Source organism: Cetorhinus maximus, chromosome 4, assembly GCF_964194155.1.
Source record: "Cetorhinus maximus chromosome 4, sCetMax3.hap1.1, whole genome shotgun sequence".
In the NCBI taxonomy this organism is placed as follows: Eukaryota; Metazoa; Chordata; class Chondrichthyes; order Lamniformes; family Cetorhinidae; genus Cetorhinus; species Cetorhinus maximus.
This window is the reverse complement of record NC_135882.1, coordinates 112,110,484-112,134,641: the sequence shown is the minus strand read 5'-3', so window position 1 is coordinate 112,134,641 and position 24,158 is coordinate 112,110,484.

Here is a 24,158-nt window from a genome sequence, read left to right as displayed (position 1 = left end):
AACTGTTTCCCCACGTCATTTCTAATTCTTCTTCTTCATTCCCCACAGGTCATGCAAATGTGATGCTGGAGCAGGAGGAGGCTGAGGAGTCCTCAGAGGAAGTTATGCATTCTGAAGAAGGCCCGTCACACAACTCGTGCAGCCTCCAACAACTGATATACAGACATCCTTAGTGGGGCATATAAGGGAGTTAACTAGGTTGTCACATGGTGAGGAGTACATCACAAGGAGCAGGTGTTCGAGAGAGGGACAGCAGAGCAGAGTTCCTGTCAGAGAGCACAAAATACTCCAACCTCTGTAGAGCTGGGTGCTGAGCCTTGGCGGTCATCCACGAAGGGGATGTTTCTGAAACAATACTAGAAAATGTATGAGGTTATGTGAGAAGAGACAGTGTACAGCCTTGGGGAGAGATTCAGGGAGTATGCTTCATACATGACTGCCATGATGTTTCAGGTATTTGTGCGAATGTTCACCTCCGTTAGCTGCACAGAGGCAGGAGGGGGAAAATTCATTGGAAATGTGCGCATTGAGTCATATACTGAGCGGCCTTGCAGAACGGCAATGGCTGTTCACCTGGTAGGGGTGGGGGATTCTTTCTGATGGGGGATTGGCCTCCTGCAGACATTGAAACCTGACAGATGGTCAGAAGTAGCCTTCCAGCAGTAGGCTTGAGGAACAACGAGGCCTCCCCTAATTCCACTCTGCCTCCCTCACCTGCTTCTCTTGACCCCCTACCCCCCATTGGAGCCATGGTCATCACAAAGTTACAGTGGTGGCCCAGGATGATCTATGGAAGGTTTCCCCCTTCACCATGATGGTCTGGTAGCTGTGACCACAGTTCAGTTTTATGCTGAAGAAGGTACCACCTCCAACCCTGCAACTACCATATAGGCCAGTTGAAGAGGAGAAGTTACAATCCCCGATCACACAGTGACCACAGAGACTCAGGCTTCCTTTAACTGGTTTTATTCAAGCATATGCAAGGGAGCCGCAATCATTCCTAAGAATGAAAATCCAGCTCCCAAATTGATTACATTTCATTACTTTTGTACTTTTTCTTATCACAATACTTTTGAGTACATTTGAATACATCCAATTGGTAACCGACACACCGGTCCTATGCTAACTCTATCCTATTGAGTACATAAACATGTGATTTTGCTAACCAATTATTCTAAAAGATGTATACATAATTATATTATCCAATCAAAATTAAAACATGTACGCAAAGATCTTGGTTCTCACAGCTCAAGACTGTTTGTGTTTCATCAAAGCCCCCTCTTTGTCCATTGTATGTCTTCTCATATCTAAGCTAAAACCACCTGCCCCTTCCCTATGTGAGAGGGGAGTACACCTAATCTAATTTATGTCCTTTTTTGTGTCTCCAGTCTGACTCTCAAGGCTGTGCAATGTTCATCTGGTAATCTTCAACTCTTAATATGTTTCGCAGCCATGTCTGCCTGGAGATTTTAAGGGTTTTCTGTAAATTCTTACTGCATTCTCTTTTAGCATTTTTAATTTCCCCCTAACAATGCTTTCAAAATTCTTCAGAGGGCACACCATCTTGTTGTCCCATCTACGTTTGCAGCGACCACCTCTCACAACGGGGCTGCTTGCGGCTCAGAGCCTCGGGTGCTCCCATTGGCCCTCCTGCCTGCGCAGTGCCCGGAGTTGATCTGTTAATTGGCCACTTCCAGAAGATCATGTAAGTGGGTGGACCACATAAACCATTGGTTTTGAGACCCAGAAATCATCCCAGCCTGCTTTTAAAAGCCAAGGCTGTAAGTTTTCATCCATTAACTCTGTTTCTCTCTTCACAGATGCTACATGACCTGCTGAATATTACCAGCGTTTTCTATTTGCATTTCAGATTTCAGCATCTGCAGTATATTGATTTTGTGGACAAGTTAAGTAATTGGGCAAGGTGGTTGCAGATGATGTATAATGTGGGGATGTGTGAAATTATCCACATTGATAGGAAGAGTGGATACTTATTAAAAGTCAAGAAACTAGTAAATGTTTGGATTCAGAGGGATTTAGGTGTCCTTGTACATGAATATCAGAAAGTTACTATGCAGGCACAACAAGCAGTAAGGATGGCAAATGGCCTGTCAGCCTTTATTGCATGGGAGTTGGAGTATAAGAAGAAGGAAGTCTTACTGCAATTATATGGGGGTTTGGTGAGATCACACCCAGGATACTGTTTTGGTTTCCTTACCTAAGGAAAGATATATTTGTCTTCGTGGGTGTTGTCACTAGACTGATTCCTGGGATGAGAGGCTGGCCTACAGACTGAGGAGACAGATTGAGAAATAGGCCTATATTTTCTGTAGTTTAGAAGAATGTTTGGTAATCTCACTGAAACATATAAAAGCCTTAAAGGGCTTGTCAGGGTAGATGCTGAAAGGCTTGTCTGGACGTCTACAACTAGGGGTCACAGTCTTAGAATAAGGGATCAGCCATTTGGGACTTAACTGAGGATAAATTTCTTCACTCAGTATTGTGAATGTTTGGAATTCTCTGCCCCAGAGGGCTGTGGATGTTCAATTGAGTATATTCAAGATTGAGATCAATACATTTTTTGGACACTAAGGGAATCACGGGATATAGAGGTAGAGCTGAGCTTGTAAAGCTTGCAGCCAGGAAAGCACCTCCTCTCTTTTATACCTTTTTTTCTGTTCGCTTTTTGGGGGTCAGTTAGTTCAGTTTCCTAGATGGCTAAAGTGCGATGCAGAATGACACCAATGGTGTAGGTTCATCCCTGTACCAGCTTGTGCAGTCTGCCTCCTCACACCATGCTTGTGGATTGGTGCTCCTTAATTTATATAACCAATTGTCTCTCTGATAGAGAGAGAGAGATGCCTATGGTCCGTTTTGGACTATGGATAATTACTTACTTAAATGATTAGGAAACATTGAAACATGAGACAACAGCTATTGGACAGTATTACCTGGAGGCCAGATAAAAGTGTTTGGAGCCTACAATAGTGTGATTGCACAGAGGCAAGCAGATGTTGGTGAAGCTCCAAAACTCCAAACAGCAAAGCCTCAGTCTAATTGTATATGATGTGTTCCATGCGTTCATCAGCAAGTTGGTAGGAATGAACTACACATTTTATAGTGAATTATGTTGCTTACCGTGAGGAGTTCCTGGTGCCTATTGTCCACCTAGTAATGACTCAATTGCACACTTGTCAAATTTTTAAATGCCGAAAGGTTGATGTTTTCCTTTGGAAGGAGATCTGCATGATGTCCTTGACGTTGAGATGACTCCAAGGTAACACTTGTTCAGTGATAGAAGATTGGAAACAAGCAAACACTTCGTGGTACTTTGGTAATCTATACCTGAATTAGGCTGATCCGCAGTACTCCAGGGCAGTGTTGATGATTGGTCACCCAGATGCTTGTTGACGTGTCTTCAAGGGTAGTCCTATCATTGAGGCTGGGGTTCTTCTTACTTGGCTTTTGACAATCAAGCAAACTATTGCTGCACGATTGATCTGGTTGGTACAAGCTGTTGGAAAAACCATTCTCAATAATCTTTCTTTTTTCTTTCCTAATCATCACAAGAGAAGCCATGATCATATGTGCTACTTGATGCAATTCTTCTAATAATGGGTACCATCTGTCTTTGAACAATTCAGAATGAAACACAGCAAGGTAAATTCTTGTGTTGAGTGTATATTGAGTGGATGGTGGAAAAGGCAGCTTCTCTACCCCTCAATGACTCTCTATGATAGGCCAAATTGATTTTGATGAACATGTGCGATGCCACTACTAACTGCGCTGCTTAGAGGCAGAATGCTGTTTGAGACAATGGATCAGGTGGGGCAGATGCTGCTCTTGAATCTCCAGCAGCAGCTTAACAGGGAAGGCTGGAAAGAGCATGGAGTAAATGGAATAGCATATTTTATTATCAGAAATTTAATTTGTGCATCCTGTAGAAACTAGATAAACTAAAGGAAGTTTAAAGCTCATAGCTCTCAAGCTCATGAAGAAACTATCAGTGCCTGACCTACTTCCAGCTTTGGCATACTGCAGCTTTAAGTAGTGCTGTAAATAAAGTTTATGGGCAGGTTGCTAGTGATAGCACTAAATTACACAAACATTGCATGTGGGTCCAAACAATGTCAGTTAACCCCAATTTAAATATTTAATCAGGTCTCCACCTGTTTGTGGGAGTGTTGGTTGCTTAAAAGTTAATCCAAAATTTGGAATAAGTGGACATGTAGTGGTAAGATGATATATTTTCTTTTACAATTTATACCCTGCTTGCAACCCAAGCTGAACCCCAACCCAAACCCGCCCTTGTTTATGCCTAAAAATGAGGTGGTAATGTGACAGAAATTGTCTCCAGCATTTGTTAAAAAATGCCAAATTTGCCTGAAATAAAGCTTTGAGAATGCAGCCATAAATTTCTTTCTAACGTCTTCTGAAAAAGGGAAAGGAAGTCTCAATTACTCACGTCACATACCCTTCGACACTTCAAGTTATACTGATACATGAATGCTAGAAAATTCTGCAAACCACACATGCTCAAAAGCTGCACAGCTGTAGTTGCAGGCTCATGCAAATTTTCTGAGGTAAACCTTTTTAATCAAGGTGCAAGCATTGATGGACCTCTTGCTTTCCACCCCTCCCCCTTTCCCTTACACCAACTTTCCACTTCTGATTTTCTGCTTTCAGATGCCCAAGCCTTCTGCACAGCACCAGCTGTGCCAGGTGGAGGAGATGGGGCAACAACACAGCACTGATAAAAAGGCCCCATCATTTAATCTGACATAGCTACCAGCTCAGATACTGGCACTTTGCATACCTTGGAGACTAGTAGAGTTGAGATCAGCACTTTGTGAGACATCTGGGCACAAGTGGGCTATAGCCAGGCTGGGGTAAAGGATGCCAGCTCACCAGAAGGTGAGGTCACAGACATGTTCTGTTGCCAAGGATTCAGATGAGGACATCGTGGGGTGACATACAGGAGAGCATTGATGTGCAGATACATTGAAATCCTGGGTGCATCGGCTGGTGCGCCCAACATCATCTTGTCACTGTCACGGGCATCGTGCAGAGCTTTCCCTCTCCGCAGCCTTCGCTCCATCTCCCTGTCATCCTGCAGGCACTGCAACTGCTGCACCCATAGCTGTTGCAGTCTTTGTTTGCATAGGTTACCAAACCCTCTGTCCTTCCCTGTGAGGATGCTATAACACTCTTTGGCAAATATGCTTTGTAAAGGGACAGATGGGATTTGGGACTTTAGGAGTTGCCTGCCATGTAAAATTACAAGCTATTTCACCCATACCAGATGACAGAATTAAGAATTGTGTATAATTTAATTCCAGCATCCACCATGCTTTGTTTTTTTTCACAATAAATTATAAATGTACAATGTTCATGCTAGTAATGGTGATGCAACATATTAGAACCAAAATTATTGAGATATATATGCCTAATAAAAAGAGTACGTAATATGGAGCTTCAGCCTTAGGATACAATACCATTAATAGAGATGAAAAGTCAAAAATTATGTATTACTTCGATAATATCCAAGAGTAGCTACATAGTACTGTCTACAATACATTTTCCCTGATGATGTAGCAGATTGACATTGTGAAATATCTCAGTCACATTATGCAGCTCCTTAATCCTCCCTTTGTGCTTTTGCAGCAAAGATTCAACCTCAGCCCTGTTTAGAATCTAGCCTTCATCAACATTTTCCATCTTTATGTTTGCAAAGCTCTCCCTTTTACCAGTTTTACTGTGATATGTTGGTAAATTGAATTTTAAATGTCACATAAAGCACTGACAAAGGAATAAAGGCCCTGGTGCTTATTTTAAAATTTCTCAGGACTCAAAAATGTGGACTTAATTGTTCTCGGATATGTGTTTGTTAGAAGATTTTCCACAATGATTTAAAGGTCTGACTCCTTCTATTTTATCTCTCGGACCAAACTGAATATGCTGGAAAAGTGATCTCCACCCAAGTGGCACCAATGTTTCTCCTAGCCAGTAGTAGAGATGTTCCTGAAAATGTTTAGGTGACGACTCTACTTGGCTTTCTCTTAGTGCTTCCCCAAACAGTATGGGAAAGTTTAGGAAGTAAGAACAGAAAAGACTAAGGCTGGGATTTTCTGTGCCTGCTGGAGTCAGGTGTGTTCAGTGGCGTGAGCGGACAATATGGCGAGAAGGCCAAAAACCGGTTTCACAATATTGTGAAACCAGTTTGCGATCGTCCGCCCCGCCCACTAGTGGCGGGCCGCGTTTCCCGCCATTGGATGTTGGAAGCCTCATTGTAATACATCTGCATATCATTATAAGGCTAGCCTGGTGGAATTGTCCGCCCCATGCTGACGTGTTTCTCAACAGCATATAAAAGGTGTGCACTTGGCAGGCTGCACTTTGAAGAGAACTTGGAGGTGAGTGCACAGTAATGTTGTGGAGCGCTTGTCAGGGTTGCCTGTTGGACTTCAATTTTGAGGCACGTTGGCGGAGTGGGGGTGAGTAGTTGAGGTGACCTGGGGGGGATGGGCAAGGTCTGCCCTGTGGTTAAGGCAACTTGGTGGGGGGGTGCCAAGACTGCACTGAGGTTGAGGCGTTGAGGTGACTTGGGGTGGGGGGGGTGCAAGGGCTGCAAGGGCTGCCCTGCAGTAGGGGCAATTGGGGTGGGGGGACAAGGGCTGCCCTGAAGCTGAAATGACTTTAGGGGGGTGGGCAAGGGCTGCCCTGTGGTTGAAGCTAGCGCAGAGACACGTGTGTGGTGGTGGTGAGAGAAGCAGTCATGCGTTAGAGAATCCTTGTATAAAGTGACCATTCCTCTGCAGCTGAGACAGTTCAGGCACAGCCACAGATATGATTGGAGTCAGGCCTCTAGCTTCCCTGCCCACTCAAGGAACACAGAGGCATCAAAGTGCCACCAAGCGCTCCAGAGCTTTTCACCCCTCGGGCACAGACTGCAAACTAATGAGCATTTTAGTGGACTGCAGAACAAATGGGCAACTGGACACATTGTACAATCTCCTTGCTAAAGCTGGTCATGGAGCAGTCACTGGTGGAGACGCTCACAGTCCCTGCCTGGTTTGGAACAGTCTCCCCCATGGTTCAAGCTAACAGTGCAGCCTTGCAGTGCAGGTTAGGCGAATGCCTGTGCCTGAGCTGAGAGCACAGCATGCAGTCCAGTGGGCAAAGCTGCCACCAATTGGTCAGGTGCAGTAGGGCGGAGGTGGGTGAGGTTTCGGGCAGCCATGCAGCGCACTAAACTCTGGTCATCCATGTGGTGGCCAGCACTCTCCGGGATGCGTTAAAGGGCCTTCAGATTTAACCAAGACAGATTCTTAGCACACCCATGCTAACCCACGCATCTCTCTCTGTCTTTCATCCTACAGGAGAAGTACATCAAGATCATGGAGCCTGGTGACTGAGCTGTATGCCTCGTGGTGTACAGAGAGCAAAGACGATGGAGAAGAGAGCGACTGAGGTGCCCGGCTGCGCAGAGGGAGGAGCAGCACCCTCTGGAAGACACGCACACACTGCTGAAGGGTCACAGCGAGCCATCGCTGGTTGGTGCCTCGCTCGACCCAGGGTCTATGGACGCCACCTTTCATTCCTGCAGATGATTGAGAATCAGTGTCACCAAAGACTGAGCATGTTTACGGAATGGTCAGTCACATTGCCACCTGCTTCAGGATTTGGCGCCACAGGGGCATGAAGGGCACCCACTGCCAGTGACTTTGAAAGTGACAGCGGTACTCAATTTTTAAGCCAGTGGCTCCTTTCAGGGCTCCACAGGTGACCTCACACCACAATTGCATCCATGAGGTCATGGATGCCATCTTCACTAGGGCACACCACATTGTGTATCTTGCCCAGGACCATGACAGCCAGGATGCAAGCGTGATTGGATTTGCCCAGATCTCTTGTTTCCCACAGGTGCATGGTGGCATCGACTGCACTCATGTGGCGCTCAGATCTCTGTTGCAACAAGGGGTCAACTATGTCAACCACAAGGGATTCCATTTGCTGAATGTGGAGCTGGTGTGCGACCACCACAAATGTATCCTGCAGGTCTGTGCATGGTTTCCAGGGAGTGTGCACGACTTGTACGTTTTCAGTCAGCCACAGATCCCTGAAGTCTTCCAGGGTCCACATAGGCTGTAGTGATGGCTCCTCGGGGACAAGGGCTACCTGCAGAGGCCGTGGCTGATGACACATGTGCAGCGGCCTCAGACTGCAGCAGAACGAATGTATAACGAGGCTCATGCTGCAACTCGCAACTTGGTGGAACAGACCATTGGGATGCTGAAAATGAGGCTCCAGTGCCTGGACCGGTCCTGCAATATAGTCCACAGAGGGTGTCACGCATCGTTGTCACCTGCTGCGCCTTATGCAACCTGTCGCTGCAACGGGGAGAGGAGCTGGCTGAGGAGGAGATGGAGGAGCTGGAGGTCTCCTCTGATGAGAAGGACGCTGATGGGAATGAGGTTGAGGAGATCCTCAATGGTGACGATGACAGGCATGAGGCCGTCACACTGGCCAGACGAGGCAGGCTCACTTGGGAGGTCCTCATAGCTACCAGATTTGTGGAGGATGATGACGACATGCAGTGAGGAGATGCCATAAGATCCTTACATTGCATCTATGAATGTATGACTCCAGTCTGGCTTATGGCAGTGCACATACCCTCTGTAATAATGCTCCTGTCATGGAGACAGTAGAGGCCCTAATAGTCGCTCAATTGCAGGAGGATGATGATGACATTTATTGAGGACATTCCATCCATCTTCACATAGCCCCTGAGAATGTCTGACTCCTGTCTGGCTGAGGGCAGCTCGCTTCCGCTCTGTGATCGGAGTCATGTCATAGAGACACAGCAATGAAACTTTAAAAGCATCTGGTCCTTTATCTGCCTTCAGCACCTGAGCCCTTCAGGAGCACAGTGTCACTAGTCACAGATGCTGAAGAGTAGGGGGCCAGCCCCACATTAAAGCTGCTGAGAGCACACAGAGAGAATGAGAGGACTCTGTGGTACCTGCCCACAACATTCTGGCAGCAATGACCAGCACCGCTGAGGTGCAGGCATCAGTAATGTTTCCAGGGAGTGTGAGGCTGGACCATCACTTTGGTCTGAAGGCTGCACAGAGCACAGGGAAGAGGCCCTGGACTGAGACACCTGTCTTTATCTTGTGCAGAAAGGTTTCACATCTGAGTGACACGAACACTGCTCATCATAACAAGGAGCCGTAGGCAGGGAGACATTCTTGGGAGTTTATTGACAATAGTGAACATTATATACTAGTGATTACCACCCGTGGTCAGGCTTTGCTTCCTGATTGGGCTCAGGTGCAGTATGTTCCTGTTTGAGTGGGAGCTGTTGCTGTGTGCTGGCTGTGCCTGCTGCCGCTGGGAAAGGTACACCTTGCTGCTGCTGGGAGAGGTACACCCTGCTGCTACTGGGAGAGCTACACCCTGCTGCCACTGGGAAAGGTACACCCTGCTGCTGCTGGGAGAGGTACACCCTGCTGCTACTGGGAGAGGTACACCCTGCTGCTGCTGGGAGAGGTATACCCTGCTGCTACTGGGAGAGGTACACCCTGCTGCTACTGGGAGAGCTACACCCTGCTGCTACTGGGAGAGGTACACCCTGCTGCTACTGGAAGAGGTACACCCTGCTGCCACTGGGAGAGGTATACCCTGCTGCTACAGGGAGAGGTATACCCTGCTGCTACAGGGAGAGGTACACCCTGCTGCTACTGGGAGAGGTACACCCTGCTGCTACTGGGAGAGGTACACCCTGCTGCTACTGGGAGAGGTATACCCTGCTGCTACTGGGAGAGGTACACCCTGCTGCTACTGGGAGAGGTATACCCTGCTGCTGCTGGGAGAGGTACACCCTGCTGCCACTGGGAGAGGTATACCCTGCTGCTACTGGGAGAGGTACACCCTGCTGCTACTGGGAGAGGTACACCCTGCTGCTACTGGGAGAGGTACACCCTGCTGCTGCTGGGAGAGGTACACCCTGCTGCTACTGGGAGAGCTACACCCTGCTGCTGCTGCCACTGTTGCTTTTTCCAACATACTCCTCTGGACTTTTACAAGCTGCTCTGGTTTTGCTGCTGCCTGAGGGACACTAAAAACCCGCTGCTGGTATTGTTGCCTGGGCTGCAAGGGCCTGGAGCCTGCAAGGCCTGAGGTTTGAAGAATTGGAGGAGAGAGAGAGAGAGGAGATGCTGCCAGACAGAGAGGCCAGGAGGCCAGGACTTTTTTCATTACATCTGCAGTGGGTGTCTGGGCTTTTATTTGGTGAGGGCTGTGAAGACTGTGCTGCTTTGTAGGGGGAGGAAGAAGGCTGCTGAAGGGACTCGGGGAGAAGGGGTGCGTGTGTGTGCCCATTTAATATCTTGCCCCCACCCCGCCCCACTTCTCACCCCACCCGTGTCCAGGTAGCCGGTGCTGCCTGGTGAACAGGGACGGGCCTGACTTCCGTGTGCCAAGCTGTACTGGCTGCCTGCTGAAGACATGGCCCTCCCACTACGGGAAGAACAGCTAGGGCCCCACCACCCCGCTCCACTCCACCCAGCAACACCCACCCACCCTGCACCCATTACCCTTTCCTCTTCTGTGCCTCCCTGTCTTTTTTTCCTTTCTCGTTCCTCCTCTTCTGCCTTTACACACCATCAGGAGGGAGAGGGTAACCCTCCTTTTCCTCCTCCCCCCATTTCTAAATGCTGTTGCTACCACCGACAGGGCCCGGGGTGAGTGTGGCTCAGCCCCCAATGGCTGCCTCAGGGTCACTGGTTGTCAGGCCCTCTGGGGCAGTTGTGGAGATGGCACCATCACCACTGGTGGGGCCCGCCAAGAAGACCAATGCTGGGGCGACTGCCTCCGTGGCCTCTGCTGCTCCCACAGCCCCATCACCATTCTGCCTCCTGACCAGGGCCATGGGGTAGAGAGCTACTTTCACCCAGGGATGACTGTAGAGACATGTGTGAAGGCTTTGGCCGGGGTTGTCGGCCTCTTGGCCATTTCTGCAGCCTCGGGAATGTATGGGAAGGCGGTGTTCTTCCTGAGGTCCGAGCGGGTGGTGCACCTGGCCTTGGCCAAGGGGCTCGCCTTAGGCGGAACCTGTCTGGCAGTGGATTCTCTTGAGGTAACCGCAGAGAGGCTTGTTTTATCCAATGTCCTTCGTTCCCGGTGAGCTCCTCCTCTCCCACCTTCACCAACTGGGGTGGTGCCGATCCCGCTCGTCCTCAGGGAGCCCAGTCTCTGCCACATGTACTCCTCCCAGTGCCAGGTCTTTGTTTGCCTGGCCCAGGAGGAGTGCACAGAGGGGCGGTTTGATGTCACCTTTGAGAGGGCGGCCTACCATGTCTTCTGGTTGGCGGATGGCGTGCGGTGCCATGCCTGCAAGGAGGCGGGGCACGTCCAAAAGAACTGCCCCGTCTCCAAGGCCGCCTATGTCACTCAGGCAGCTGCGGCTGGCATCGCCACCCCTCCCCCTGCCACCGCTCCACCTTCCTCCCTGCAAGGGGAGGTGCTGCCGACAGCCACCACCATCTCGGCTGCCGGCGAGGCGGGGGGAGAGACCCTGAGCCAGAAAAAGGCGTAATGGAAGGTCCACCATGCAGAGGTGGCTCCCCAAACCCTCTGAACTCCTCAAACCAACCCTGATCCCCAGACACCCAGGGATACTGGCTCAGAGATAGAAACATAATCTGGCTCTGGCAACATGTCTGCACGTGCTCCCCTTCCTGTATGCGCATCAGCGCCATGTGCTGGGCCCGGCGTTGTTCATGAGCGGGCTCCCGGGTCCGGTGGTGCTATGTCGCGTGACCCCGAGCTGGTGATTATCCTAAAAAGAATAGACCAGCCAAAACCCCAGAGGGCAGAGCATCTGGAGGGTCTGGACAAGGCAGATGGAGGTCTCCCCAGCCTACCCCGGAAGAGACACCACCCCTTGGAGGGATGGACCTCACGATTGAGGTTGGATGTGTCCCCTCACCGAAAGAAAAGGTGGTGATGTCTCTGCCCTGTAACACCTCGCTCTGCCCTCTGGTGGAAGCCCATATCCACGGCCCCTTGCTGCAGTCCCCTGAACAGGGCCCCTTGGGAGTCAGTGAGGGTATTGGCCTTGTGGTGGTGCCCCACCTTGACCCACCTTGTACCCCCGAGTTGCCATCTGGCCTGCCAGGGGACTGTGGCAGTCCCTTCATGGCCCCGACCGCTGGGTCATTGGGTGGTGGTGGCGAGCAGGGCCTCCCTACCCCCTCCTAACCTTCTGCGCCAGGCGCCTTTGTACTAGGTCCAGTGCTTTTTCCAGACTCGCCGGGCAACCCGGTGCCTGAGGGAGAGCGGGACTCTGATCCCAAGATGAGACCAGAGAGGACCTCTCTGCCCTTGATCCTGGGGGTGGGATCGAGGTGGAGGTGGAGCCGACTGGCAGCTCCGAACCAGCCCCTGTACTCAATACGGGAGAGGGGTTGGAAGCTGGAGGCGATGACCTGGAGGAGGACGGAGTTTCGGTGGAGAGCACTGGGGATGACTTAGAGTCGTTGTCGGGTGAGGTGGTGGATCCCCTGGTGCCCCCGACCGATTCCCCCCTCAGCTCTTTACGGAAGCTCAGGATTTTTTAGTGAGTAATCGCGGTCGCCAAGACAGGGTCCAGTTGGTCCTGGACCAGTGGCATTCTTTTCCTCTTGTGTTCTGGTCTGCCCGGGAGGCCCTCAAGACACCTGGGTTGGATCGGAATGCTAAGAGGAGGGTCCACACGTTTCTCGCTGGGTTCTTGAAGGAGAAGAAGGATTAAAATAGTCCTCTCCTTCTTACACTTTGCATTAGGTGATGGTAGCACATACTTCTGACAATGAAGATTACCAGAGCCAACTTCAACATAACGGCAGCAGGGACGCACAGCACAGGTTCCAGAACTTCTCGGTCCTCAGGGACGGGAAGTATGCGTTGTGCTTCCTGCAGGAAACCCACACCGTTCCGGGAGACAAAGCTACGTGGCTCCTGGAGTGGCAAGGGGGGGTCTACATGAGTCACCTAGCCTCCAATTCTGGTGGGGTGGCTATCTTGTTGGCCCCACATTTTCAGCCAGAGACCTTGGGGGTCAAGTAGCTGGTGCCAGGCCGGTTGCTGCACCTTCCTGTGCGCCTGGGGGGGCGCAGCACTTCACTTTGTGACTGTGTACGCCCCCCTGGGCACGCAGCAGCAAGTGAGTTTCTTTGAGGAAGTGTCCACTCATCTCGGCTGCATTGTCGGAGATGTTCCCCCCGGTCGGCCCAGAAAGGACAGAATGAGTCCAGGAATTGCTCATCCTCCAGCAGCATGTTGTTAAGGTGCCAGTACGTGGACCCTGTCCCAGCGCAGAATGGAACGTGTTCTGCCCACTCCAGATGGTGGTCTGTGCATGGCACCCGCTGCACAGAAGCCGACGGAACACAGGACACGTACGCCTTCGAAACGTAAAGGCGGTCGAGTCTGGACGCTCCGACTCCAGTGACATGAGAGTGAAAACGCTGGAGTCAGGATGGGGATGTTGTCAGCCATCCACCAAGTCGAAGGACCCGAACAGGTCCCTCAACTTACTTACACATAGCGAGCGGTGCTGGGTACCGTGACGGTCCAGGGCCTCGATGAGTGGACACTTCCTCAAAGAAACTCGAGGTACAGTTGAAATCCCCCCCGAGGACGATGCTGGTGTACAAAGAGAAGAAGGGCGCGCTGCGGGACCTGCAACTGGTTGGGTCCCATGGCGCGTACGTGAGGTCGCGGATTCAGCTCATCTGAGACCTGGACCGTGGCTCCCGCTTCTTCTACTTAATGAAAAAAAGGCATGGGCTCCGTCAGCAGCTGCTTATGTTGCTGGCTGACAACAATGATGACAGATCCCTTGTTTTGGATCCGGTGAGCATTGGCCACTGTCAAACCCTTCTACACTGCTCTGTTCTCTCCGGATCCGTCCAGCGAGGATGCTCGCAGAGTTTTGTGGGAGGACCTGCCGCAGGTCAGCCCGGAGGGTGCCGGAAAGCTTGACTACCCCACAAGCCTGGGGGAGCTGACTGGTGCCCTCGACAACCTCTCCAGGGGCAAATCCCCAGGACGGGAAGGGGTGACCGTGGCGTTCTTCAGGGAGTTCTGGGACATCCTGGGGAACGACTATTGCAACCGGGGAGATGCACCTCTCATGGCGCAGGGCTGTGATTGTCCTGCTGCCAAAAAAGGGGACCTCCGCCTGCTTAAGAAATGGCACCCGGTCTCCCTTCTCAGCATGGATTACAAGAGCTTTGCCCGGGCAATGTCTTCTCACCTTGGACCACATGATCCACCCTGACCAGTCCTACACAGTCCCGGGCTGCACTATTTTGGATAACATCCGTCTGGTCCGGGACATTATCCACTTTTCCCAGAGGACTGGTCTGTCGAGCGCCTTCCTGTCCCTTGACCAGGAGAAGGCGTTCGACAGGGTGGATCATGAATATTTATTCGGGCGAGCATTTGGGTTCAGGGCGCATTTCGTCACCTGGATCTGACTTCTGTACACTGCTGCAGAGTGTCTAGTTAAGGTTAACGGGTCCCTGATGGCATCCCTTCACTTTGGGAGAGGGGTACGTCAGGGCTACCCACTGTCCGAACAATTGTATTCTATCTGCATGGAGCCTTTCCTACGTCTCTTGCGGAGGAGGTTGTCAGGATTGGTTCTGCATGGGCTGGACATTGGGGTGGTCCTCTTGGCTTACGCCAATGATGTGCTCCTCATGTTCACTGACCCGGCTGACCTGTGAAGGATGCGCAAGTGCCAGGAGGTCTACTCTGCTGCGTCCTCTGCCAGGATCAACTGGGACAAGTGTTCTGGACTCCTGGTTGGTCAGTGGTAGATGGGATCCCCTACCTGAGGAGATCAGGCCTTTCACCCGGAGCAGGACCAGTCTCCTCTGCCTGGGGGTCCACCTCTGCCCTGCTGACGAATCCTTGCCAGCGAACTGGCAGGAACTGGAGGCCAAAGTCACCACTCGTCTTCGGCGCTGGACAGGGCTGCTCCGAGTGTTGTCTTACTGGGGTCAAGTGCTGGTCATAAACCAGCTGATTGCCGCCATGTTGTGGTACCGGCTGGTCACTTTGACCTCTCCCCCGGACTTTGTCACAAAAATCCAGAGAGTGCTTGTCGACTTCTTCTGGGACAAAAGGCTGCACTGGGTCGCTGAAAAGGTTCTGAGTCTCCCGCTTAGAGAGGACGGTCAGGCACTGGTGTGCCTATGCACCCAGGTGGCAACTTTCCGCCTTCAGACCCTGCAGCGATACCTTTACGTCGAGTCCCCTCCGAGGTGGTGTGCCCTGGTGACGTATTTCTTCCGCCAGGTGCAAGGGCTGAATTATGACGTGTAGCTCCTGTTTATAGACCGGAGGGGCCTTCGTGGCTCCTTGCAGGCGTTGCCCGTCTTTCACCGGTACCTGATCAAAGTCTGGAACATGGTCGTCTCACAACGCAGCTCTCCACTGTCAGGAGTAGCGGCTATCGTCAGAGAGCTGCTGGTCAGGATTCCGCACCACCATAGCTAGCAGAGAGGAGGGCTCTGGCTGCCAGGGTGATCAGGATCAAGAACATGCTGGGTGGTGGAGGAGTGGGCTGGATGATTCCACAGGAGTTGGCGCATCACGCATCCGTGGTCGTCCGGCTCACAGCCAACACCATTCAAGACCTTAGGACAATCGTGCTTGGCCCCAAAGTTATTCTGGGTCTCGAGTTGGCGCAGGTGCGTGGTGGTCTTCCATCTGAGCATACCCCTGTTCGGACGGAATTCCACATTGGCTCCAAGCCCCGAATCCTCCTTCGGGAGCCCGAGCCCCGTAACCTGAGTCACTTCACAGAAATGCCCTCCGTGCCCTTTAGCACGGCGGGGAGGGATTTCCTATATGGGCTACTGCACACCCTTCACTTCCTTGTCCGCCGCCTGGACATATCCTGGTGTGCCTTGTTGCCGTCCAGTGGCAGAGGTCCCCAGTGGGGGTCCCTCTACGGGGGTGTCCTCCCACTTTCCATCAGGGACTTAGGGTGGAGGGTGTTGCAAGCAGCAGTCCCATAGGATGTGTCGGTTCACAGACTCCCAAGATGCCTGCGTTTTTTGCGGCCTTGTGGAGTCTGTGGACCACACGTATGTAGGTTGTTGTAGGCTACACTCACTTTTTAGTTATTTAAAAAAACTTTTACTGTTGTTTTGTTTCCGCTTCGGTCCCACGCTCCTGATCTACGGGCACCTGGTGCGGAGGGGGGCTGAGAGGGAGGAGGACCTCCTTTTGAACCTGCTCCTGGGCCTGGCCAAGTTGCCGGCCAGCTGGATGGCTCTGTTTTCAAAGTCCGTGAGGACCATGATTTCAGGCATTCCTCCACCAGTCTGCGACCTCTCCCTCTTGTGGTGTGCCAGCTTGTCCTGCATGAATAGAGATGGAGAGAGTGTAAGCAGGATGCCTGCCAAGCCAGATGATAATTATGCCTGGCATGTGTGGGTGGTGAGTGGTCCCATGGACGGGATGAGGACAATGAAAGTGTGTGTGTGTGAGAATAAATGGTGATGTCCTTTGAAGCAGCAGTGAGTGAGGGCCCTGTGGATGTGTGATGGGTTTGTGAGTTATGAATGTGGGAGTTAAGAGTGATAAGAAAAGTGACTTACCCTGGTGGAACGGAGGAAATCATTCATCCTCTTGCGGCACTGGGTGGCTGTCCTCTTTTGAAGGGTGATGGCGCTGACCACTGCTGCCATCAACTCCCTAGCCTGGTTGATAACGCTGCTGCCCATCCTGTGGCCAGAGCAGGGGTAGAGAACATCGTGGCGGGCATCTATGGCGTCCAAAAGGTGTTCCAGTGATGCGTCATTAAACCTGGGGGCTACAGTCTTTATGCCTTTCCTGGACATCTTCCCTGCAGTAATCCTGGGCTGGAAGCACTGAGATGTGTGTGCGCAGCTGGACTTTAAATATGGCACCCAGTGTGCTGAAGCAGCGAGGTGATGGCATGGCAGCCGAATGCAAACCCACCCACCATGGAAACAGCATGTTTCCCGGGAATGTATAATTAATGCGGCAGTTTGGGATGATACAACGGGTAAAACGTTGTTTTATCCGCCTGCTACCGCACTTAGTGCAAATCTGGGTCGATTCCACCCTAAATGTGTATGTCCTATATTTTGAAAATGTGCATTGCTGCATCAACACACAGGTTCATCAAGATTTTCTTCTATCGTCACTTATTGTATAGTGAGTTACATAATTAATATTAATTATCAACCTCTTTCATTTCAGGGCAATAAAATGTGTTAAAAGTCTGAAATGTTTTGAGCTTACCCACACTCCACAAGATATGAACTTCTTTACATTTCAGATTATCTGCTTAAGTCTGATAGTGCCCTGGCATGAGCCTGCCTGGAAGAGGCTTAAGTTCCAAATAGGGAGGACAATGTCGAAAAATAGCAGCCAACAAAATTTCCAGCCCAAATGATCACCTTACTAGCCCTGCAAGAAAGATGGGCTTTTTTTTTTGGATCATCCACTTGCTTGCTGCCTGTCCCTATGATCAGAGGTGGCTGGCTGTTATAGTTAAAGCCTGTAGACAAGGGTTCCATTCTGCAGACATCCAGCTTACCTGTGAAGCAAACTAGACCAGAGCTTCAGAATGCAGATTCTGTAGGACACCTTCAGCAGTAACCACCTCAGCCATACCTTCTGCTACGCATCCCACCAGATGACACCACAACAGACCTTTTTAGCAAGACTTTGCCAGGAATCTTCACCTCTGCAAATAATCTGAATGTAATAACTCGTCTAATTCCTGTTACTAAATGGGCATAATGGCGCCAATCTAGACTAGTCCCAACCAATGATTTGGTGGAAAGTTTCAGCGAAATCACTTCTTGGCTGCTCACCATTTGTTGAACAATATTCTATTATTTCTAGGAGTTTATAGAGTGTTGTAAAAGTCTATTTGATAGAAAATTTCTGGGCTGGTTAAATCTGCAACGTGACCAGCGTCAATCCTTATGTTACATAGGAGTTGCACCCAAAATATTGAATTAACTTACCCAGTTGCCTCTCATTCCACTGGTGAACTTCTTGGCACAATTTAATGTAATTGGGATTGTCTTAGTTTGAGCAATTTCCCTAAGACTCGTTCAACACCTCTTTAGCTGACATTCTGATCAGAAGCAAGGGCTGTGAAGTTGGGCTTGGTGTTCTCCATTGCTTTGACGCTTTGGATGTTGTTTGGGAACCAAAATGATGTCAGGTGTGCATGTGCACACTTACGTTGCGAATTGCACCAGACACCATATTGATGAGGACGTTAGTGCATGCGCAGATAACATTTGCAGAGCAGGCAGATCATGACATCAATCAGTGCATATTGCTGATTTGACGCTAGCACAGCTATATAGGAGCTCAATACATCAGCTGATGTCCTGTCTTAACCTCACATGGCTGAACATATGTTAAGCAGCAGGAAGGACACAATCTACACCCCCCCCAATTCCACAGTGCTATTTAAAGGGAGCATTAATTACTTACAGATTGGTTGCTGACTGATTTATTCTGGCTTTTGGTACAATTCTACAAGTGTTTGGAGATTTCCATAGCTGTTTCAAGTTGCATAAGTTCACGGAGAGTGGCGTGACAAGTGCTAAAGTACTTTTTGCTGACTTTAATACTTCTGCACAAAACAGTTGCTCCCAGACAAGGGTGCACAAGTAAGCCTTCCCCTTGGAATGGAGCATGACTGGGAGAATGAGCAAAGGCCATGCAGAGCAGGACAAGTGGCTAGAGGAGGGAGAAGGAAGTAGAGGGGGAAGAAGGAAGAGGAAGGAAGGAAGCAGCCTAGATCACCCCTTCTGCCTGGGCTGTACGTGAAGAGCTACTTTGAGTGAGATACCAGTAGCTCCAGCCTCAATTCCCCAGTCACCAACAATCTCAAGCTCCTTATCTTCCCTCTGTCACTGATAGAGTTGCCAGCTGTGATTAAATGTATTCCTGGAGGTTTCATCATATCATTTACCCCCACCCTCTTGCCATTAGTTGGCCAGCTCATCTATTTTTGTGACACATTTCTTCCAATGCCAATTGGAAAGCAAAAATACTTATTACCCAATTGGATGATGCTTGACTGTTAGCCAAAAACCTTATTTTTTCCATCTTCAATATTTTTTATATCTGGTAAATGTTCAAAGAACACAGCTGTGTCCTGGAGATGACATTCAATTCCTGGTAACTCCAGACCAATCCTGGAGGGTTGGCAACCCTAGTCACTGATCAACCCATTGTTCTCTTGCTCAGAATGCAAAATAAACATTCCAAACCAAATGTTTTGATGAAATCATGCCACAATGCAAACAAACATGGACTAATCAACTTTGTGCATTTCCTTAGTGCTAGTCTTCCATGTATTGGCCTTAGCGCTAACATATCCAATTGCTCTTACACAGTGCACGCTGCTGAATTTCAGTGGAGAAGATGGTAGTTGCCCTTGGAGGATGATCTCAAGCAATGCTGGAATTTGAGAGCTCAGCTTCAGAATGCACCATCACAGCATGGGCTGCAGAAGTCTGGACTGGCTGGCTGAGAGGCAACAGCAGGGGCACTAGTGGAGTGGCAGGGTTGGGATGATGAATGCTGTAACCCTGAGAGAGGACAGTAAGATCATACACCATGAAGCCACTCTACTCCCCCCAGTGTGTTGCCTCAGCAATCCAAGTAATCTGTCTGAAGGCAGATTGCTGGACTGCTGTGAGAGCCTGGAAGTCCTGTAACAACAGCCATGACGGCAGCAGTCTAAGCCTCCATGGCAACAAGCTGACTCTGCAGGAATTCAGTCTGAGCTTTCACTGTCACATACAAGCTTTTGGTCGAAGCTGTTTGTGCTGCAATGGAAGCTGAGACATTAATTATCAAACCCTACATCATGGTTCGGTCCACAAATGTGTTAATGAGGTTGGTCCTCACTTCCATGTTGGAAAGGTTGGGCTCCAAGCTCTGTGCAAAGACTGTGTCAGACTCCTCCATTCCCCTTGAAATTGAATGCAAGCTTTCAAGCAGGCTTCCCAATGCACAAAGCCTTTCATTCTGCATACCCATTAACCTACTTCAGTAGGCCAATCAAAGTCCTCATTTGAGAGCTCTGCAGTAGATCTCGTGTGTGACCTTGCCTTTCAGTGAGCTGACACCTATGCTGTCCTTGTCCCCTCCCTGGCTCCGGTGCACTCATGTCCGACGTGTCACCACAAGCAGGCCCAGCCTCTATGCTATCCACTAAATTATGAGTAATGTCTTTATCTGAGCTGGTGTCAGTGGTGTGCCTTCATCGTTATCTTGCAAGTCCACCTTTACACTGTCCCCCCACCCCGCAGCTCCCACTTAGCTCCTGCTGCCTCTGGTTGTGTGCCACCTTCTCTTGCAAGGGAGGGGGAAGTGTGTCTGTGGGAGTTATTCAATCTGTTTTCTGATGTGGCTGTCATGGTTGAATAGCTGGCGGTGTGTCCAACTGTGAGATGTGGGTGTGAGGCTTGCAGCAGTGCTAAATGCATGAGGGTGTGCTGGAACACTTGTGGCAGATGAATGTGAAAGAGGGTGTGACTATGATTCAGGCAGGCAAGGGGAGTCAGCATGTAATGATGGAGGAAGCTCAGCCCTTGGCTTCGACCAAAAGGTGCGAGGTGCTTGCTACCTGCATGGATGATGAGGAGGACTGCAATGTGGATGAGTGGACTGACCATGGTACCATGCTGAGGGAAGCCATTCAAGTGGGCGGAGAAAAGAAGATTCTTATAGTGGTAGGAGACAATATAGTCAGGGGGATAGAAACTGTTCTCTGCAGCTGTGACAGGGAGCTCCAAATAAGACCATAAGACATAGGAGCAGGAATTAGGCAATTTGGCCCATCGAGTCTGCTCTGCCATTCAATCATGGCTGATAAGTTTCTCAACCCCATTCTCCAGCCTTCTCCCCGTAACCTTTGATCCCCTTACCAATCAAGAACCTATCTATCTGTCTTAAATACACTCAATGGCCTGGCCTCCACAGCCTTCTATGGCAATGAATTCCATAGATTCACCACTCTCTGGCTAAAGAAGTTTCTCCTCATCACTGTTCTAAAAGGTCTTCCCTTTACTCTGAGGCTGTGCCCTCGGGTCCTAGTCTCTCCTACTAATGGAAACATCTTCCCCACGTCCACTCTATCCAGGCCTTTCAGTATTCTGTAAGTTTCAATCAGATCCCCCCTCATCCTTCTAAACTCCATCAAGTATAGACCCAGAGTCCGTAAACGTTCCTCATATGTTAAGCCTTTCATTCCTGGGATCATTCTCATGAACCTCCTCTGGACCCTCTCCAGGGCCAGAACATCCTTCCTGAGATACGGGGCCCAAAATTGCTCACAATATTCTAAATGTGGTCTGACCAGAGCCTTATAAAGCCTCAGCAGCACATCCCTGCTTTTATATTCTAGTCCCCCCGAAATAAATGCCAACATTGCATTTTCCTTCCTAACTACCGACTCAACCTGCAAGTTAACCTTAAGAGAATCCTGGACTAGGATTCCCAAGTCCCTTTGCACTCCAGATTTCTGAATTCTCTCCCCATTTAGAAAATAGTCTATGCCTCTATTCTTCCTACCAAAGTGCATGACCCCACACTTCCCCATGTTGTATTCCATCTGCCACTTCTTTGCCCATTCTCCTAACCTGTCCAAATCCTTCTGCAGCCTCCCCGCCTTCTCAATACTACCTGTCGCTCCACCTATCTTTGTATCATCTGCAAACTTAGCCAGGATGCCCTCAGTTCCTTCATCTAGATCATTAATGTATAAAGTGAAAAGTTGTGGTCCCAATACTGACCCCTGCGGAACTCCACTAGTCACCGGCCGCCATCCTGAGAAAGACCTCCTTATCCCCACTCTCTGCCTCCTGCCAGACAGCCAATCTTCTATCCATGCTAGTACCTTGCCTCTAACACCATGGGCTCTTATCTTACTGAGCAGCCTCCTGTGCGGCACCTTGTCAAAGGCCTTCTGGAAGTCCAAGTAGATAACATCCATTGGCTCTCCTTTGTCTAACCTACTCGTTACCGCCTCAAAGAATTCTAACAGATTTGTCAGGCATGACCTCCCCTTGATGAAACCATGCTGACTTTGCCCGATTTTACCATGCACTTCCAAGTATTCTGAAATCTCATCCTTAATAATGGACTCTAAAATCTTACCAACGATTGAGGTCAGGCTAATCGGCCTGTAATTTCCCGTCTTTTGCCTCACTCCCTTCTTAAACAGGGGGGTTACATTAATGATTTCCAGTCCTCTGGGACCCTTCCTGACTCCAGTGATTCCTGAAAGATCACCACTAACGCCTCCACTATCTCTTCAGCTATCTCCTTCAGAACTCTGGGGTGTAATCCATCTGGTCCAGGTGATTTATCCACCTTCAGACCTTTCAGTTTTCCTAGCACCTTCTCCTTGGTAATGGCCACCATACTCACCTCTGCCCCCCAACTCTCTTGAACTTTGGGGAAGTCACTCGTGTTTTCCACTGTGAAAACTGACGCAAAGTACCTATTCAGTTCCTCTGCCATTTCTTTGTTCCCCACTACTACTTCCCCAGCGCCATTTTCCAGTGGCCCAATGCCCACTTTTGCCTCTCTCTTACCTTTTATATATCTAAAAAAAACTCTTGCGATCTTCTTTTATATTACTGGCTAGTTTACCCTCATATTTAATCTTCTCCCTCCTTATTTCTTTTTTAGTTGTCCTCTGTTGGTCTTTGTAGGCTTCCCAATCCCCTGGTTTCCCACTGCTCTTCGCCGCATTGTATGCTTTCTCTTTAGCTTTTATGCTGTCCTTGATTTCCCTTGTCAGCCATCGTCCTCCCTTTAGTTATGCTTCTTCTTCCTAGGGATGAATTTTTGCTGTGTCTCCCAAATTACTCCCAGAAACTCCTGCCATTGCTGTTCCACTGTCTTTCCTGATAGGCTCATCTCCCAGTCAATTCTGGCCAGCGACTCCCTCATGCCTCTGTAGTTGCCTTTATTCAACTGTAATACCGTTACATCTGATTTCAGCTTTTTCCTCTCAAATTGCAGGGTAAATTCTATCATATTATGGTCACTTCCTCCTAAGGGTTCCTTCACCTTAAGCTCCCTTATCAAATCTGCCTCATTACACATCACTAAATCTAGAATTGCCTGTTCCCTAGTGGGCTCCACCACAAGCTGCTCCAAAAAGCCATCTCGTAGACATTCCACAAATTCCTTTTCTTGGGATCCACTACTAACCTGATTTTCCCAGTCTACCTGCATATTGAAATCCCCCATGATCACTGTAACCTTGCCTTTCTTACACACCTTTTCTATCTCCTGCTGTATCTTGTGCCCCACATCCTGACTACTGTTCGGAAGCCTGTACATAACTCTCATTATGGTTTTTTTACCTTTGCGGTTCCTCAACTCTACCCACACAGATTCTACATCATCTGACCCTATATCATTTCTTGCTATCGATTTAATTTCATTTCTTACTAACAAAGCAACCCCACCCCCTCTGCCAACCTGCCTATCTTTTTGATAGGATGTATATCCTTGGATATTTAGCTCCCAGTCCTGATCCCCTTGCAGCCATGTCTCCGTAATGCCCACCACATCATACCTGCCAATTTCAATCTGCGCCACAAGCTCATTTACCTTATTTCGTATACAATGTTGTGTTGCCTGCCCGGTGCCAGGGTTAAGGACATCTCCACATCGCTGGGGAGGAACTTGGAGTGGGAGAATCAAGTTGTTGTGGCCCACATGTGCACCAATGACAGGTGGAACTAGGAATGATGTTCTGCTAGGAGAATTTGAGGAGTTAGAGTCCAAATTAAAAAGCAGAACATCAAAGGTAATCATCTTCGGACTGTTACCTGAGCCACCTGCAGATTGGCATAGGGTCAAGCAAGTTAGAGAAGTAAACATGTGACTCAAAGAGTGGTATGGGAATAAGGGGTTTTGATTCATGGGGCATTGGCACCAGCACTCAGGGAAGATTGAACTATTCTTTTGGGATGAGCTCCACTTGAACCAGGCTGGGACCAGTATCCTGGCCAGTTGTATAACTAGGCCTGTGAACAGGGCTTTAAACTAACAGAAGGTGGGGGCGGGGT